This window comes from Engystomops pustulosus, chromosome 8 (assembly GCF_040894005.1).
Source record: "Engystomops pustulosus chromosome 8, aEngPut4.maternal, whole genome shotgun sequence".
In the NCBI taxonomy this organism is placed as follows: Eukaryota; Metazoa; Chordata; class Amphibia; order Anura; family Leptodactylidae; genus Engystomops; species Engystomops pustulosus.
The window spans coordinates 33,036,686-33,055,300 of record NC_092418.1 but is presented as its reverse complement, the minus strand read 5'-3'; the positions used below and the strand labels follow the sequence as shown (position 1 = coordinate 33,055,300).

At 43.4% G+C, this 18,615-nt stretch overlaps 1 long non-coding RNA gene across 2 annotated transcripts in view; it reads right to left on the bottom strand.

Moving 5' to 3' along the window:
* Window positions 1–18,615, bottom strand: part of LOC140076057 (uncharacterized) — a 63,523-nt gene that overhangs the window by 33,825 nt on the left and 11,083 nt on the right. The window contains exons 1-2 of one of the 2 annotated variants that reach the window (XR_011849509.1): window positions 13,015–13,099; window positions 11,762–11,875 (exon numbers count right to left, since the gene is read on the bottom strand). This is a non-coding gene — a long non-coding RNA (uncharacterized lncRNA). Of the gene's footprint in view, window positions 1–11,761; window positions 11,876–13,014; window positions 13,100–18,615 lie in introns of those variants that run through there. The other variant, XR_011849508.1, reaches the window with a different exon arrangement.

Sequence of the window (18,615 nt, the reverse complement as noted above, 5' to 3'; positions counted from 1 at the left end):
CAGATGACACCTTGCAGTTACACCCACGATCAGAGATAACTCCAGTCATGGGTGATAACTAGAGATGAGCGAGTATACTCGTCCGAGCTTGATGCTCGTTCGAGCATTAAGGTACTCGAAGCGGCTCGTTGCTCGGACGAGTATTTCCCCTGCTCGAGATCGAGCATTTAATTAAAAAAACACAGTGAAGAACAATGAAGAATAGAATAAAAACAGTGAACACAGGATCATTTAAGTGAAAAAGACAGTGAAGAACACAGTGAAGAATAGATTACAGATGTTCGGCACATCTGCTTACTTGTCGGAAGATACACGCGGAACGGCAGCAGGGAGACATCGGGCGCAGCAGGGAGACATCGCGCACCAGGGAGACATCGGGCAGCACGGGGGAGACAGACATCGCGCAGAACGGCAGCAGGGAGACAGACATCGCGCAGAACGGCAGCAGGGAGACAGACATCGCGCAGAACTGCAGCAGGGAGACAGACATCGCGCAGAACGGCAGCAGGGAGACAGACATCGCGCAGAACGGCAGCAGGGAGACAGACATCGCGCAGAACGGCAGCAGGGAGACAGACATCGCGCAGAACGGCAGCAGGGAGACAGACATCGCGCAGAACGGCAGCAGGGAGACAGACATCGCGCAGCACGGCAGCAGGGAGACAGACATCGCGCAGAACGGCAGCAGGGAGACAGACATCGCGCAAAACGGCAGCAGGGAGACAGACATCGCGCAGAACGGCAGCAGGGAGACAGACATCGCGCAGAACGGCAGCAGGGAGACAGACATCGCGCAGCACGGCAGCAGGGAGACAGACATCGTGCAGAACGGCAGCAGGGAGACAGACATCGGGCAGCACGGCAGCGGGGAGACAGACATCGGGCAGCACGGCAGCAGAGAGACAGACATCGAGCAGCATGGCAGCAGGGAGACAGACATCGCGCAGAACGGCAGCAGGGAGACAGACATCGCGCAGAACGGCAGCAGGGAGACAGACATCGCGCAGAACGGCAACAGGGAGACAGACATCGCGCAGCACGGCAGCAGGGAGACAGACATCGCGCAGAACGGCAGCAGGGAGACAGACATCGGGCAGCAGGGAGACAGACATCGGGCAGCACGGGGGAGACAGACATAGGGCAGCACGGAGGAGACACCATCGGGCAGCACGGGGAGACTTCAGAGGAAGAAGAGTAGCGGATCCCGGGACAGCGTATCACCCCGACAAGTAAGCAGATGTGCCGAACATCTGTAATCTATTCTTCACTGTGTTTTTCACTGCGTTTTTCACTTAAATGATCCTGTGGTCACTGTTTTTATTCTATTCTTCACTGTTCTTCACATCTGTTAACTTGTCGGGAGATAATATACGCACGGAACAGTGAAGAATAGATTGCAGATGTTTGCATACATCTGATAACTTATCAGAAGACATTCTTTTTCAATTAAATAACACATTTTATTCCCGAACCATGGTCCCTTTGAAAAATGCTCGGGACTCCCATTGACTTCAATGGGGCTCGTTATTCGAGACGAGCACTCGAGCATCTGGAAAAGTTCGTCTCGAATAACGAGCACCCGAGCATTTTAGTGCTCGCTCATCTCTAGTGATAACCACTTACACAACATGGTAAAACATGACTGCGATGTTAAACGAGATTCCCATGTGGATCATAATCCTCACCGCCGCTTACTAGGGGGATCCGATGTGTACCCGATGTGTACTCTGCAGCTGCCCAATGTACCTACACGTCAGGCATTGCCTCCGGTCAGGACCAGACTATACAATACACTGCACTGCAATACATATGTATTGCAGTGCAGTAGTTAGGACTTGAACACTTCACTTGCATCACTTGCTAAAGGCTAAGGTTTAAAAAAATGTTAAAAAGTAAAAGGAAACTGTGAAAAATCTTTTTTTTAATAATAAAGTTTAACCCCCTTTTTGCATTTTCATTTCACACTCCCCACCTTCAAAAATCTTTAACATTTTTATTTTTCCATGTACAGAGCTGTGTGATGGCTTTATTTCCATGTAACCTATTGATTTTCGTAGTGACAGTATTTAATATTACATGGCGTGTACTGGGAAGCGGTAAAAAAAATTGAAAATGCTGTGAAAATGGTGGAAAAATGCATTTGCAACATTTTTTTGTGGGCTTGGTTTTTACAGCTTTCACTGTGCTCCCCAAATGACATGTCTTCTTTATTCTTTCGGGCGACGCGATCACTGGGATACCAAAATTATGAAGTTATGACGTTTTCATTGCTCCCATTTTGAAGATTGTAGGTTAAATTTTTATAAAAATTTTAATATGTTGCGAAATAGCCAAAAAGTAGCATTTTGGACTTTGGGGCATTATTTACTGCCAATGTATGAGATAGGTAGGTTTTGCGAATATGTCCTTCTTCATGACAGTAACTACCTGTTGAGATTGATCACCTCACTAGGAGGTCTGTAAAATGGAAACTTAGTAATTGCAGCCAGAAGCCACTGCCTGGTAAGGCAAGAGTTAACATGTAAAATGTTATTAACCAATGATATCCTTTGTACCAATGTAAAGCAAGCTGGAAATTGGTTGGAGGTTGCTGCCACCTGATCAGTAGAGTATAAAAACCTCTGTTGGGCGGGAGCCCGGGATCAGAGCAGAGAGTTTGACATCATAGGCTTATTGCATACATGCTAATTAATTATACTAATACACAATGATCCTCATTATTTACATCAAGTGACTAGATACTGGAAAAATAAACCACATCTCAATAATCCCTATGTGCCTTAACCAGGGTCAGCTCCAGGTTATCAGTAGGCCACTGGGCGACAGAGCCTCAGTAGGCCCCTTTGCAGTGAACTCACATGGAGGCATTAAAAATTCAGAAACTAAAACAGTCTCCTGTTCCCTAAAATATTGCCTAATTTATCATCCCAAATAGCCCCCTCATGGTTATTTTGTATAAAGCAGTCCTATCACCCCTATAGATTCATTAGGTATAACCCCCCCCCCCACCCCTATGGATTCCTTATGTACAGCCTTAAATGGGCCCCCCGGCAGTTGTGGGCCCCCGGCACTTTCACTTGTTTGCCCAGTGCTAGCGCTGGCCCTGGCCTTACTTATCATTGCTATCAGCATTCTTGGTGCCCCAACATGTGTCAGATTTAGGCCGTGTCAGGAAGGCGCAAAATAATTACGGTATATTAATATTAATTGTACTTTAAATATTATAATAGTTTATTGTAGTATCATTTCTTTCATCTCACTTGCAAATTCGGTAGCCTGTTGTTACAAATTGAGAATTCCACTATCCCTGACCCTAAGCTTTGTGCTCTCACGTGTTTTGGCCTTGTAGCTCTAGCAGCGGTCGTATATAATGGTCCCCATGTCCTCCGAGGCAATCAGTCTCCAATGATATAACAAGAACATTGTCCAGCTTCATAATAAGCAGTGTGTTCCTTCCCCTCCATTATGTGTTCTCAGATATACAACTCATGTCCTGATGTTTGCTGAAATACACCGTGACCTTAGCTCCATTTTTCAATAGAGCGTATCATATAATAGCACCGGCGGGGATCATAGCCCATGCACCGTGCCTGGACTGTGCTCAATGAACCACTATAATGACCCATTCCCAGCGTCCATGGTGTACAGTGCAGGCTCATCTCTCTGCTTACCATAGGCACATTGCCGAGCTCCTTGTAGTTTATGGAGCTGTGGGTAACACCAGGGGAATCAATTTAGCAGTCTTTGTCTCCAATTATAATAAAGCTGTGGGTCATGGAGGTTATGGTCCTCTTTAAAAAGTCTGTCCAGACACACCTATAGTCTGTAACAGGGACGTGGGGAGAACAGATAGAAGCTAAATTTGTCTGCAAAAGCAACCATGTGCCCAAGTGTAAGAAAAAATATAAAGCCAAATTATCCCTTCACTTTATTCTATATTTCTGACGACTCGTCCCAGGACTGTATTACAAGTTGTATTACCATGTTTAATCCTTATATACTGTGGTGTATAACAATGTAATATCCGAATTATCTGTACTGTGCTTGTTTCTCCTGTTTTTTGCAATCCTCGTGTGTATTTAACCCCTTAAAGGGGTTTTCCCAGGAAAGAAAGTTCTCAATTGTTAATCCCCTAGTGATGTTTACACAATAAAGATAACTTTAAAGGGAACCTGTCAGCAGAAATTGACCTAATAAACCACAACCAGAATATTGTCATGGCCCAGTGTGTCATCTAAAAAATCATTTTAGAAGTGAGATGTAAATTGGTTGTATAGAGTCAAGGAGGAGGAGAGTTTAACAATGAAGTCAAGGTGGGGAGCTGTGAACACCTCCTCCTCTGTGATTGACATCATGCATCGGATTTCATGAGATCTGGTTAGTGATGTCTCTGGACCATTAATACTAGTGAAGAGTTTTTCTGAGGTAGAGAGAGCTCCTTGACTTGACCAATTATCATCTCACTTCAAAGTAGATTTTCTCAATGATTCCACCACACTGGGTCATGAAAGAAACACAATCTGGAAGGTGTTTAGCTGCTTGACAACATACTGATAGTGGTTTATTACTTCAATTTCTGCTGACAGGCTCCCTTTAACCCCCTACTTTACAATTTTACTCCTTGCTGTTTTAGCTCCCATCACTTAGTGATGGTCAGTGTAATATCCCAGAGTGTGGACAGGGACTCTTTGAGCAGATACTTCATGATCCCTCTAGTGCTATGAGATGCTGTGTGCTGGCAATGTACTTGGATTATCAGGGTACAGGTTTATCTACACTTTTATTTAGCTTTTGAACATTGTACTAGTATCTGACATAGAAAAAGAGAGATGAGACAGATCAGAGATGATGAGATCCATGAGATGGATCTGGACATACTGAATAGGCCCAGATTTATGAAAGTGTTTGCACCAGTTTTCTGTCTGACTTTGCACTAGAAAGAATGTGCAAACTGCTTGCACACATATTTATGTCTGCCCCAGTTTTGTGTCGCGGCTGCTCTGTCCGACAGGAAAGAAAATATGTGCGCCTAAAGGGTGCAACGTGCCCCACAATTCTTCATCACTCCTTCAATCTATTGATTCCGGTAAAGCTACTGATGAGGAAGCGAAGCACTTAGAAACGCGTCTAGCAATATTCATGAGGTAAACACTTGACAAGACACAGGAACGTAAAACAGACAAATCTTTAATAATATTTTTGAGGCACTTCGAAATGCACAACAAACCCAGCAGTTATACAAAGGTTCAATGTGCTCATCGCTAGATCGAAGGAGTGACATCAGCAGCAGCATTTCATATGACCGGCAAAAATAACGCATGCGCAATAACAATAACAATAATAACAATCCTCAGAACGCTGAGTGTTGCAAGCTGCACTCAACCGCCAAACTACAAACAAAGACATCAAACTGGGAGTAAAACTCGAAACATAAATGACCAATTAAGCTATAAGTAAGAACAACTTAATGGGGGTCATTTACTACGGGCCCGAATCGCTATTTGTCATCAGGTTTCCCGAAAATTACCGTTTTGTGCCGAATTGTCCCAGATTTTTGGTGCACGCTATTGGATTTTGGCGCATCAGCGCCGGCATGCACGCGACGGAAAACAGGGGGCGTGGCCATCGGAAAACCCGACGGATTCAGAAAAACCGCCATTTTTTTTTTTTAAATGTGTCGCTCAACACACATTTACCTGCACCCAGGATAGCTTGGTGAACTCCAGTGAACTCCGACGGACTTCAGCGCAGCAGCGACACCTGGTGGACATCGGGGGATCTACCTTAGTGAATCGTCGGAGAACCCGCCGCTGGATCGCGAATGGACCGGGTAAGTAAATCTGCCCCAATATATCAACATTGCATAGCATTTGTATCAACCCGGACTACATGTAACACAAGCAGTCTCCCAAATTCTATTACACACTTAATCAATCTCTTACTGTGTGTATAGTGTCTTATACAAGTGTAACCTCTATTGAAAAGTTTCTTATGTACAGGTGATAAGTTGGGCCCTACTAACCCATGCAATTAACCCCTGGATCCACATACATCTTTATATGTACTGAATATTTTTATACTTTATGTTTTGTATTTGTAGACATTTGTACCACCAAATATCTAAATGATCACCCTCAATGCATTGATAGCTGTAAACGTATATGTTTATGTTTATCATGCATAGAAAGTTAAAGAAAACTATTTTTATTACATTTGGTAAACAAGAAGGAAATATCTTAACAAATTTTGAGCAAATTAATTCATTTAAAATGTTTACAATAAATAAATAGACTAATTGTCAGTGCCTGTTTATTTATACTTAAATTCAGTTTTATTTTTGGTCTTAGTATCATTCCAAACAGCAGCACGACAATTAGCCATAATTAGTTTCATCACAGAGTGCCACCTCACATGATTTTACTACATGTGCCATAATAAAAATTCCTAAATGTTCATCAAGTGATTTAGCATTTCTGATACATACTTTAGGGCTGTCATACTTTATGACACATCCTGCCCTCCCCCACTTTCTGTATCTGTCACAGTGAGATGGACTTCCATTAGGAAGGACTGAAGGAATAAGAAACAAGAAGGGCTGCAAGGTGAGAACAGAGAAAGGGTGGCGCTCTCAATGGAGGCAAAGGTACTCTACATGCGGAGAAATGTCTAATGTAAGAGACATAAAGAGTTGCCAACCCCTTTAATGGTATATCGTGTGGTGCGGTAATTATTTGTAAACTCACCTCTTCTCCATTCTGGATGCTCCTCACGTTGTCCCACTGTCTAGTTATGTTCCCTTGGCTCTCCCTCCTCCGCATCGGTCAGAGGCTTAAGCGCATGCAGATGAAGTCAGCCGCTCTGTGGTCCACTCTGTGATTGTAGAGCTGCCTTATGTGAATATACCTAGAGTACGGGATATTGTGCTGCACCAGTTTAGTTTCCAATTATAAATGAATCCTTATGAACAGGATTCTTCTCATCGTCTAGTCCTAGAGTAGTATACATAATGGGGCTTAGTTACTAAGGGTCGCGGACTGTGCCCTGTTTTCAGGATTTGCACGGAGTTGACAGGTATTTAACAGGGGTCTGCACTGGGATTGTGTCGCATGCGATTGGATTGTGGCGTGGCTGCACCGGCTTTCATGCAAAAGAAATCGCGGGGCTGGCTGTCGGATGAGCGCCGGATTTAACTTTAAAATTGTGTCGCAAGACATTGCACTCACATGCACCAAGAAGAAAAGAAAAGAAGAAATGCAGAATATCGGGCGCACGATCTTAGGGAATCACGGCACAGTGCATTATCGTCAGAACAATGCACTTTCTGTGAGCTCATCGGACAGGTAAGTAAATGTGCCCTAATGTCCTAGAGTAGTAGTAATGTCCTAGAGTAGTATACATAATGGGGCACATTTACTTATCTGGTCCTGCGCGGTCCCCTCTGTGTGTTGTCAAACGAGAATGAACTTTGCCGCTATTTCGTACACCCAATTTCCTGCATCAGTCGCTTCCCCGCTCAGGTCTGCCGGAGTTCACCTTCTTGTTCCCGGTGTATGTAAGTACATTGTCTTGCAACACAATTTTAAAGTTAAATCCCGAGCTCAGTCCGAATCCGTTGGATCGTCCGACGGCACCCCCCCCCCCCCACACACAATTTCTGTTGCATGAAAGTCGCCGCGTGTGACACAATCCCCTCCTAAAAAGCTGTCACAGCGGCACAAATCCCGGAAATTTCTAAAAGCCGACGAAAGTGCGATCCGCGGGACCCTTAGTAAATAAGCCCCAATGTCCTAGTATAGATGATGACATAACCAGCCTCATGGGAATGTCCCTTATATTGACTTGTATGGATGTACCATTGTAAGATTGAGATATACTATTGCAGGACATGTATAATGTGGATGTTTATTGACATAAATCTGCCCCAGTTGATACATTAAGGTAATAAATTGAACAAGAAATCCCAGGCTGCTGCTTATACTGGTGCAGTACTACAAGCGATGCAGACATTTCCCAAGTTTTGTGATGATATGACAGTTATTACAGATACAACATAAAATCGAGTCATATTCGTTTCACATTCAATATTTCTTCTAAATATATCTTTTGGGAGCCCCAGCGCTTCTCTGTGTGGCATGAGGAGATCAGGATCTGTCTTTTTAGAGCATCCAATTGTTCATGTTCTTTTCGTACAACTGTTGAAGGCAAGAAAATCTCCTATATAAAGCTCAGGGTGTGTAAGTATGTGTGTATGTGTCTGTGTGTATGTATGTATCACGGGTGCTCCCAAGACCTATACCACGTAGGCTCACCCGTGCCCCTCAGTGCCCGATGGCGCGGCGCCACTCACCTCTCCCCGTTCCGGATTCCCGTCCGTGGTCCCTGCGCGCGCGCACCGTTAATTGGCGCTGGCCTTTTTCCCAGAAGGCTATTTAATCCTGCCTCTTCTATCACACCCTGCCGGATCTTCGTGCCTTAGAGAAAGCTGTGTCTGATGCCTTGCTCTGTTATTGAGATTTTCCGTTGTGACTCTGGTTCCGTTCCTGACTTCGCTCCTTTGCCGCCTGCCCTGACCTATTGCTAGGTCTCTGACTCCGATCCTGTGCTGCCCGTCCTGACCTCCTGCCTGTCCCCGACTACGAGATTGGCTGCCGTTCCTGTACCTCGACCTTAGCTGCCACCGCAGACAAGTCGCGCTGGTGGAATGACCTGGTGGTACCATGCCGCAGCAAGTCCAACCCGCTTTGCAGTGGGCTCTGGTTAAAACCAGGTGCCACTTAGACTCCGGTCCCAGGTGTCAGCTTGTGTCATCGTCCGCGGTGGTTCAGAGGATCCACTACCTCTTAGCCTGAGAGAACGGGGGTCATTTACGCCCGAATCGCCCGAATCGCGTTCGCCAGGTCATCCGAAAATTACCGTTTTGCGCCGAATTGCCCCGGGTTTTTGGCGCAAGCGTTCGGATTGTGGCGCATCGGCGCCAGCATGCACGCGACGGAAATCGGGGGCGTGGCCATCGGAAAACCTGAAGGATTCGGAAAAACAGCTGTATTTTTTTTAAAAAATGTGTCGCTCAACACGCACTTACCTGCACCCAGCAAAGCTATACTTGGTGAGCTCCAGTGAACTTGGCGCAGCAGCGACACCTGGTGGACATCGGGCGCACGACCTTAGTGAATCGCCGGAAGACCCGAATCAGCATCGGAGAACCCGCCGCTGGATCGCGAATGGACCGGGTAAGTAAATCTGCCCCTATGCGTGTGTCTGTGTGTATGTATTTGTGTATGTGTGTGTATGTATATGTTAAAGGAATTTGAAACGACTCATTTTCAATCACCAATTTTACACAGCCGCTCTCTGTGACACATAGACTTGGTTTTGACGGATTCAGAAAAACCGCTGTATTTAAAAAAAGTGTCGCTTGACACGCGCTTACCTGCACCCAGCATAGGATGATGAACTCCAGCGAACTCCGGCGGACTTCAGCACAGCAGCGACACCTGGTGGACATCAGGTGCACTACCTTAGTGAGTCGCCGGAAGACCCAAATTCTCGACGGAGAACGCGCCGCTGAATCACGTCAGGACCAGGTAAGTAAATGTACCCCGTTGTGATTTCCAACATACCTTTATTATTCTGTTATGTTGTTTGTAAAAAATTCTGCCAATTAAACCAGATGCAGGTAGTTGGTGCCCTTGGGGCATTTTCCTTGCAGTCAGGGTGCTGCTATATCTACCTGAGAAACATAGGACAACATTGGGAGAAGGGGGAGGGGGACGTGATTTACACGTGAATGTCACTGAGGACACACCCTGGGTGCATCGACTGCCTCATTAGCATACAGATTAATCTGGGATTATCTAAAAAATTGTAAAGGCCAGAAATATTAAAGGGGTATTCCAGGAATCAGCATAATTCCTATACAAGTGGGCACTCAAAATATAAGCTAATGTGTAATTAGTTGTTATTTAAAATTTTGCTCCCCTTAGCAGAAAATGCTGGTGTCATAGACTGTAATGAAGAATTACAATGCTACTGGCCCTTTAATCAGTCCGTTAATTTCCTCCCCGCGGTCCGTCGCAGAAAAGAAGATGGCCGCTGGTCACATGTCCACATCACATGTCCTGCACCTGCCTGGGCCGGTCATGTGATCACCACTACGTTTGGCTGTTGTCGGTTGGTTGCAGTGCATCCAGTATGGCCAGTGTTGTGGTGATGGCAGTTACACATCATTACTATGGTAACAGAGCAAGAAAACCTGTTACATCATCACTGGGAGCAGAGCATAGGAGGGAGGAGGGGTAACTGAGAACTAAAGGATCATGGAACTTGTAGTTACCAGTGGCGGCCATCTTAGTGATAACTCCACCTACTTTAGAGAGGCCATAAATTTTGTAAATCATAAAATCATATTATTTTAGCTCCGTTTTGTGACTAATAACATTGAGTATTGTTGTATTCATTTATTTATATCATCATGGGGTTTTGTGTCAGACGTTCATATTCCCGGAATACCCCTTTAAGGTATGTCGGAAATCACAGCATATTTCGCTACATCATGCTGCCTCCATAATGTCTGGAGAAGGTAAGAAACTCCTTTTTAGTCCTATGTTGGGAACACCATCAAGATGTCCTCATTGCTACGGACTATTCACCTTTCGGTGGAGTTTGCATAAATCCCATCTTTTTTGCACTGTAGTTCGCAATAGTTTCTTGGACATGTAGCAGCTGCTAATGCACAAACTACTATGTATGGAGTACCAGAAATTAAATTATCTGAGTTGATATTCTGGTACTAGTTGAAATTGATATAGTATAAATGCTATAGATACAGAATGACTTCTCCAATTAGATCTGAGACTTTCAATGGGACTAGAACCATGTTTATAGCCTTTGTTATGGAGTAAATCATAGCTGTGTGACCTTAATTCTCTTCCTATTTACTATTTACCAATAGGTTTGGTTCCCGTAATGGCTTATCTTATGCATATGCCCCATCTGATAGCAGAAGTGAACCTGTCAGGGACACTAAATCATGCAGAGGTCCTTATGGACCCGTCAGTTAGTGCCAGCATCCATAGGGCCTAAATTTAAAAAAACTGCAAAAAATGACCTTGATAGGCAGTTACCTGTTCCTTGCATTTATTTAGTAGAACCAGCATTGAACACCTTGGCCTCACCACCTATCGACCATATGTCCCAGTGTGCCACAATATACCAGACTCCTCAACTATGCTGGATTGCTTATGATATAGCTTTCTTGAGGGTAACCACACCCTTACTCTTCAAGTTAGACCCCTACTCAAAAGACAACATCAGCCAGCCAACTTTGAGTCAACGGGGCAAATTTATCAAGCTGTCTAAAAGTAAGAATGTTCTTAGTAGCCCATTGCAACCAATTACAGCTCCCCTTTAAAATATTCATGAGCACTGGTAAAATGAAAGCTGAGCTGTGATTGGTTGCCATGGGCATCTTAGAACATTCTTACTTTTAGACAGCTTGATAAATCTGCTTGATAAACAGCTACACCTCTCTCTCAATAGTTATTCCTGTAGGACCCCCTCTTCCATATGAATTGTGTATGTGGCATATCAGATTACATTTATGACTTCTGTTGTGGGCTTCTTTATCAAAGATCTCAAGAATAATTGTTCTTCATTTGTCGTGCCATACAGTCATACAAGATTGTATAAAATGGAATATATTACAGTAGATGTGGTTCATCATCCCTCGTTGTGGATTGGCTGGCACAGAATACGCTCTCACCTCGATATACAGTCCATCGCCAGATGGAGAACTGGGCTCGCTGCTGAGGTGAGCTGAGATACAAAGTGTTCGTCAGAATGAAGAGGTGTGTTTTGACACTGGTTCAACATCCTCCTGCCAATGTGAGAAAAAGGCTTTAATTATGATGTTGTGACTCAAGAAACTTCACATATGGGTCGGGAATGGTAAATTCTAACAGTTTATTGTGGAGGAGAGGAAACAAAGACAATCAAATCACTGAAATATCTGTTGATTCTTCAGGTTGTATCCTATTAAAGGGGTATTCTCATTCCAGCAAATTAATGTTATTGTTTTTATGATAAAAAGTTATACAATTTCCCAATATACTTTCTCTATCAATTCCTTATAGTTTTCTAGATCTCTGCTTGCTGTCATTCTATAGGAAGGTTATATGTTTACTTCCAGTGGACAGAAATCTGACCATGGTCACACAGGTGCACGGCTCGTTATGTCATAGAGAGTAATCAGAGCTGTGTGATATAACAAGCCATCCACCTGTGTAACATCATAGAGCAGTGGTGGCGAACCTATGGCACGGGTGCCAGAGGTGGCACTCAGAGCCATTTCTGTGGGCACTCAGGTAATCACCCCAGGACAGAGTTCACCAGACAGGAACACATTCACTGCATCTTCCTGCAGTCCCAGGCAACTTAAGAGATGCTGCTCTCAGTGCTATTTTAAAGCGCTGTTTGGAACTGTGGGAAAAGTGAGAAGGTGTAGACAGGGCTGCATTATCTTTGAAGCTCATCCTGCTGGACCCTTCATTCTTCCTCTACAGAGAGACCCTGGAGAGAAGCTACAATGAGATTCTGAATTTGCCCATCTTCTTTCAACTGTATTGGTGGCCTCAGGGGGCTGATACGATTGAAAGATGTAGAAAAACAGGTAGCAGTAAGTTATTGCTTAAAATGCCATGTTGGCACTTCACGGTAAATAAGTGGATTTTGGTTGTAGCTTGGGCACTCGGTCTCTAAAAGGTTCACCATCACTGTCATAGAGAGTAATCAGAGCTGTGTGATATAACGAGCCGTGCACGTTACACGTACATGGAATCTAAAATAAAGAAATACATGCAACCGAATTCCTGAGTTGCAAATTAATCTAGGTTTAGCATTATAGCCTATGGGCACCGTGTGTACCCATATAGCAACATTTGGGTAATATATTTGGTACAAACAGTTGTCAATTTTTCCAGCATGTATTTTAAATGTAAGTATTAGGGATGAGCAGACCTGTAAAGGTTCGGGTTTGCCAAGTTCTGCTAAACTCGCACGTCAAAGTTTAGTTTGTTTTTTTGTACACAAATGTGAACGCTCAACCGCACCGGTAACACCCGCATTCAGTGCTGACAAAATTCCTATAGGATTCTTTCTATCTGTGACATCATGGGGGAGCAATGATCCCATGAAAAATGCCAGGTTGCATTCACAGATTGTGTTTGTGTTACCAGTAGGTTGAGCCCAAATGCCTGTAATATTTGGTATAGACCAGTGATGGCGAACCTTTAAGAGACCGAGTGCCCAAACTATAACTAAAATCCACTTATTGCCAACAAAGTGCCAACATTGCATTTTAAGCAGTAACTTATTGCTACCTGCTCTTCAACATCTATTGATCGTATCAGCCCCTTGATGCCACTAATACAGTTGAAAGAAGGCGGGCACATTCAGACTATCATTGTAGCTTCTCTCCAGGGTCTCTCTGTACAGTAAGAAGGTAGGGTCCAGTAGGATGACCTACAAAGATACTGCAGTTCTATCAACACTTTCTCCCTTTTACCGCAGTTTCAAACAGCCAATGAAGTGTCGTTTTAAAATAGATGATTGCAGCATCTCTTAAATTGCCTGGGTCTGCAGGAACATTTGGTGAATTGGGTCCTGTTTGGTGAGCTCTGTCTTGGGGTCAATGGCCTGAGTCCCCACAGAAAGGGTTCTGTGTGCCACCTCTGTCACCCGTGCCATATGTTCGCCACCACTGGTATAGACCCATAACCGTCTCTCTCCAAGCTCAACATGACCAGGCTGAACTCTCAGACGATGGGATGTGCTTAAATTAAAAGCCGATGGAGCACCACCAGCTCATTTGCATATTTTAAACACTCCATTTCTAGCTTCGTTCCTGCATATAATAAGAGCAGTTTCGAGACCTGTATTTCACAAAGAGCCTGTGAGTACTACTAGTACTGGAAGTTATTTGATGCTATTTATGTCATTCAATGTTCTCATAATGTTAGTTTGTATGAGTTAGCTATGTACTAGTTAGGGTAATGTGGTCTTCGCTCTTAGGGTCAGTGATTATTTTTGGGAAAGGTATAGGGGTTAGGTAACGAGTCGATATGAGGTTATGGAGTCTTATCTTCTTCCAGTCCAGTAGGTTACAATGATCACCCATAGAAACCAATACAACCCACTACTCTCATGTCTTGCAACTTGTATTGAGTGGACACGAACTGCAAACGGGTCTGTTCATAACTACTTGCAACTAGATGACCAAACTTTCATTTGTGATCTATAGAGACAATGGGGCAGATTTACTTACCTGGTCCAATTGCGATCCAGCGGCAGGTTCTCTGACGCTGATTCGGGTCTGGCCGGGATTCACTAAGGTCCGTGTGCCTATATCCACTAGGTGTCGCTGCTGTACCGAGGTCCGCTGGAGTTCACCGGAGTTCACCTTCTATTTCTTGGTGCAGGTAAGTCAAGCGACACTTTTTTTAAAATACCACGATTTTTCCGAATCCGTCGGATTTTCCAATGGCCACGCCCCCGATTTCCGTCCCATGCATGCAGGCGCCGAAGCGCCACAATACAATCTCGTGCGCTAAAAACCCGGGGCAATTCGGCGCAAATCAGAAAACTTCGGGAAACCGGACGAAAAAAAGCGATTCGGGCCCTTAGTAAATGACCCCCAATAACTTTGTCATTAGCTTAAAATAACACCCCAATACGGTGTTGTTTCACACCGTCAATGTAAAATGATTAAGTAAACACTATAGTCAGATCCTTGACAATGGACACCAATGGACCCCATGGACTATTATGGCTTTATTGGGTTCCCATTATGGTGACCATGATTTGCCACCACTGGTATAGAGACCTCTATATAGCAAATATGGAATTAAGATAAGATAAGATAAGATAATCCTTTATTAGTCCCACAGTGGGGAAATTCACAGCGTTACAGCAGCAGAGAGGGTACAGAGAGTGAAGTACAAACTATGACAACAATAATATTAGGGATAAATGAACAAAAAGAAAAGGGGGATAAAAAGACAAAAAAGAGACAAGCAATGATCGGCAGTTTGATGTTTAGTCTGTGGATGGGACCTGCAGGGACTGGTTAGATGGGGGGCGCAGGTTACTTCTGTTTGGGCCTTGTTTGTTGAACAGCCTGATGGCAGCGGGGAGGAATGACTTACGATAACGCTCCCTTTCACATTTGGGGTGAAGCAGTCGGTCACTGAAGGTGCTCCCCGATGCCACCACAGTCTCATGCAAGGGATGGGAGCTATTCTCCAGAATAGACTTCAACTTACACAGTGTCCTCCTCTCAGCTACCACCTGCACTTTTATACAATTTGCAGACTCTTTGAATTATTTCTGATGATATTTCTTCGGTTTCATGATATAACTGGATCTGCGCCTAATCCGTAGATATGTAAGGATAAGTGAAAAATGGGCTGACATAAGGACAGAAATGTTAACTGCCCTTTCAAGAACCTGGCAACACAGGATTGTACTATTTCATTCCTTCCGCTAAATTAATCTAATCAACACCACTTTCAGGAAACCTTCTCCCTTAATGAGATGAGAAGTGCCAACAAATTTGTATTCCTTCCACCATGCGCTGGCATTCTCCACTAATTGGCAAAGAGATCTCTACATTAAACGATTGCCTGTGACAATATTGTAATGGATCTGAAAAGTAAAGTTCTAGAGATAACCGAGCTCCGTACATCATCTCGGTTTCTGCCATGAAAATTAGCTTACTTTACATTATATTCAATGGATTTCATGATATATGTTTCACATGTCTAGAATTCTGGAATGCCAAACTATCCAATTCCAAAATGTATATTCTATACTAAAAGGGTCTGCAGAGACATAGATATCCTTAGGATAGGTCAGAAATAACAGATCTATTGGAGGTCCGAAGCTCTTTGAAATGACAAGCCTTCCGATCTCTTTACTGCTCTGCATTATATAGTGGCAGTGTTTGGTATTGCAGTTCCGCACTGCAAGCAGCTTATCAGCAGGGGTACTGGGTCTCATACCAAATATAAATGATCCATCCTAAAGATTGGTCCCCAATATTCTTTGCGTCTGTATGTAGCAGCTGCTATTGCAAATCAATGCCTCCCATTCCTATTGAATAGCAGCTATTATTTTTAAGGGGTCTGCCCCTCACTAAGCTTTTAGGTGTTGAAAAGTCATATTGTAAGCTTTTAAAAAGCTGATAAAATTGACCTTAAATAATGAAGGAGACGGAAGTAGCTTAAAGGGAACCTGTCACCAGGAACCTCATTTTCACTAAGGACAGGTTGCAGAAGCTCATGACTCCTGCAGTTCAAATCTGCCTCTCTGCCTTTTCTAAGCATTTGCATTACAATATAATTGTGTGTTATAACTTACTCTTGCATCCTGACAAAATCCTGGGGTAGTCACAGGGGTTGGGCTTTGGCTTGGATGCATTTAAAAAAAACAACATGTGCCTTGTCTGTGTTACTCACTCCTCACATCTTAGCCCCCACCTCTGTGCTCCTGTACAGCTCCTCCCTCCTGCACCTTCTCAGAGGTCATAGCCTGGTGAGATGACATCAGTGGGGGAGGGACAAGCTGTACAGGTGCACAAACATGGAGACAGCCTGCAGCTCAGACAAGTCACATGTTGTTTTTTGAAATGCACCCAAACCAAAGCCCAACCCCTGTGACTACCCCAGGATTTTGTCAGAATGCAAGAGTAAGTTATAACACACAATTATATTGTAATACAAATGCTTAGAAAAGGCAGAGAGGCATTTTTGCACTGCAGGTGTCCTGGGCTTTTACAATCTGTCTTTAGTGAAAATGAGGTCCCTGGTGACAGGTTCCCTTTAATCTAGTCATCACAATAAATCGCACCATGTGTGGCTCAACTGATATGTTCCTTATTGTATGACATCAGCCGGATGCTGACAGCAAAATGTAGCATATCATAATGACCAAAGGGAAGGAACCATTACTAGGTTATGCATATGCTGGGCCAGCTGACAGGTTCCCCCACAAAGACTGTGCTGATGTCTATCTGTTCCCCCACAAAGGCAGATATTTATAGAGGTATTCCCATCTGGACCTTGACATTTAAATTAACTGATATATATATATATATAAAACGTTGCCGTTTTCTGATGTCTGTAACTTTTTTCTACTGCGTGTACAGCGCTGAGTTACGTGTCATTGCTTGTGGGGTGAGAGGGTGTTTTCATTGATACAATTTTAACAACTATATGACCTTTTGATCACTTTTGAGCAGGAAAGAAGCAAAAAGTTTGGACAAATGGACTTTATTTTCGTTATAGCATTCACAGCCGGTAAAAACTCATTTTTATAATTTAATAGGTCAGACATTTTTGGACAAGGATACCTAACCTGTTTATAATTTTAATAGTTTATTTTTATAATTATTTTATGTGCTTTTTGAAAAGGGGGTGATTTTAATTTTTAGGGTTTTTTTCATATTCTTTAAAACTGTTTTATTTCTTTTTTACTATTAATTCACCCCCCCCCCCCCGCCCCAATGGTATTTGAGCCCTGGGGGGTCTGATCACTTATAAAATAAACTATACAATTGTATGGTTGTTTATTGTAGATAATGCTTCTATATTACCGTCTGATTCAGATTTTCTAATGACAACTATGGAAGACACTAACAGGCTCCCAGCTGTCATTGCAGCTGATCGGCGAAGATGTGATGGGGGCGATGATCGGCGTTTAAAGCTGCCCACGAGCAGTGTGGTTAGGTGCTGTGGTCGTACCTGAACCCTATTAGCTTAACTGCAGCAATAGATGTCATGTAAAACAGCCGACACTTGGTGCATATGGAGAAGGCCCTCCCCATATCCCACTTCACCAATGGGTGATGTATATATTTACATTGAATTTATGTTGTTGTGAAAGTGTTGAAGTTTTGATCAGACAAATCTGTAACGAGTATTAGGGAGCATCCCTGATTATCTGTGCAACATACTTGGTTTATGCTGTTAATAGCAGCAAGACTGGGAAAAATGCATTCATATTCCAGGATTGTAGCTGGATTTTGAGCGCTCCGGTTCTCTGGTGTGTGAAATATCTTCAATGTGATGCTACACATCCACTCCCCCTGTTGTAGAAGGCTTCTGTTTGAATCCTACAACAGTAACGCAGATCTCACACGCCAGTGTACAAGAGTGCTCCGAATCAAGCTGCAATCCTGGAATGTAAAGGCATTTTTCACACTCCTGCTGCTACTAACAACACACACATTAGATTACAGCTGTTTACTGCTGCAAAAACTGCCAAATCTGCTGATCAATGTTGAATTCTGCATTTTTGGATATACTGTATATACTGTATAGAATAACCACATGATAGAAAAGTGAATTATGTAGATAAATTGGTGGATACATGGGCGATATCTGGAATATCTAGAATTTACTCTCTCGAAGTGTTGTTTCTTTGTGAGTCTCATTGAAAAAGCGGCATTTAATTAAACAAGGTTTCTATGTTTTATTTATTTTGAAGAATTTTTTTTTTTTTCATTTTTGAATTATGGCCTTTTGTAATAAAAAGAGATAAATTTATCCCCGAAGACATTAG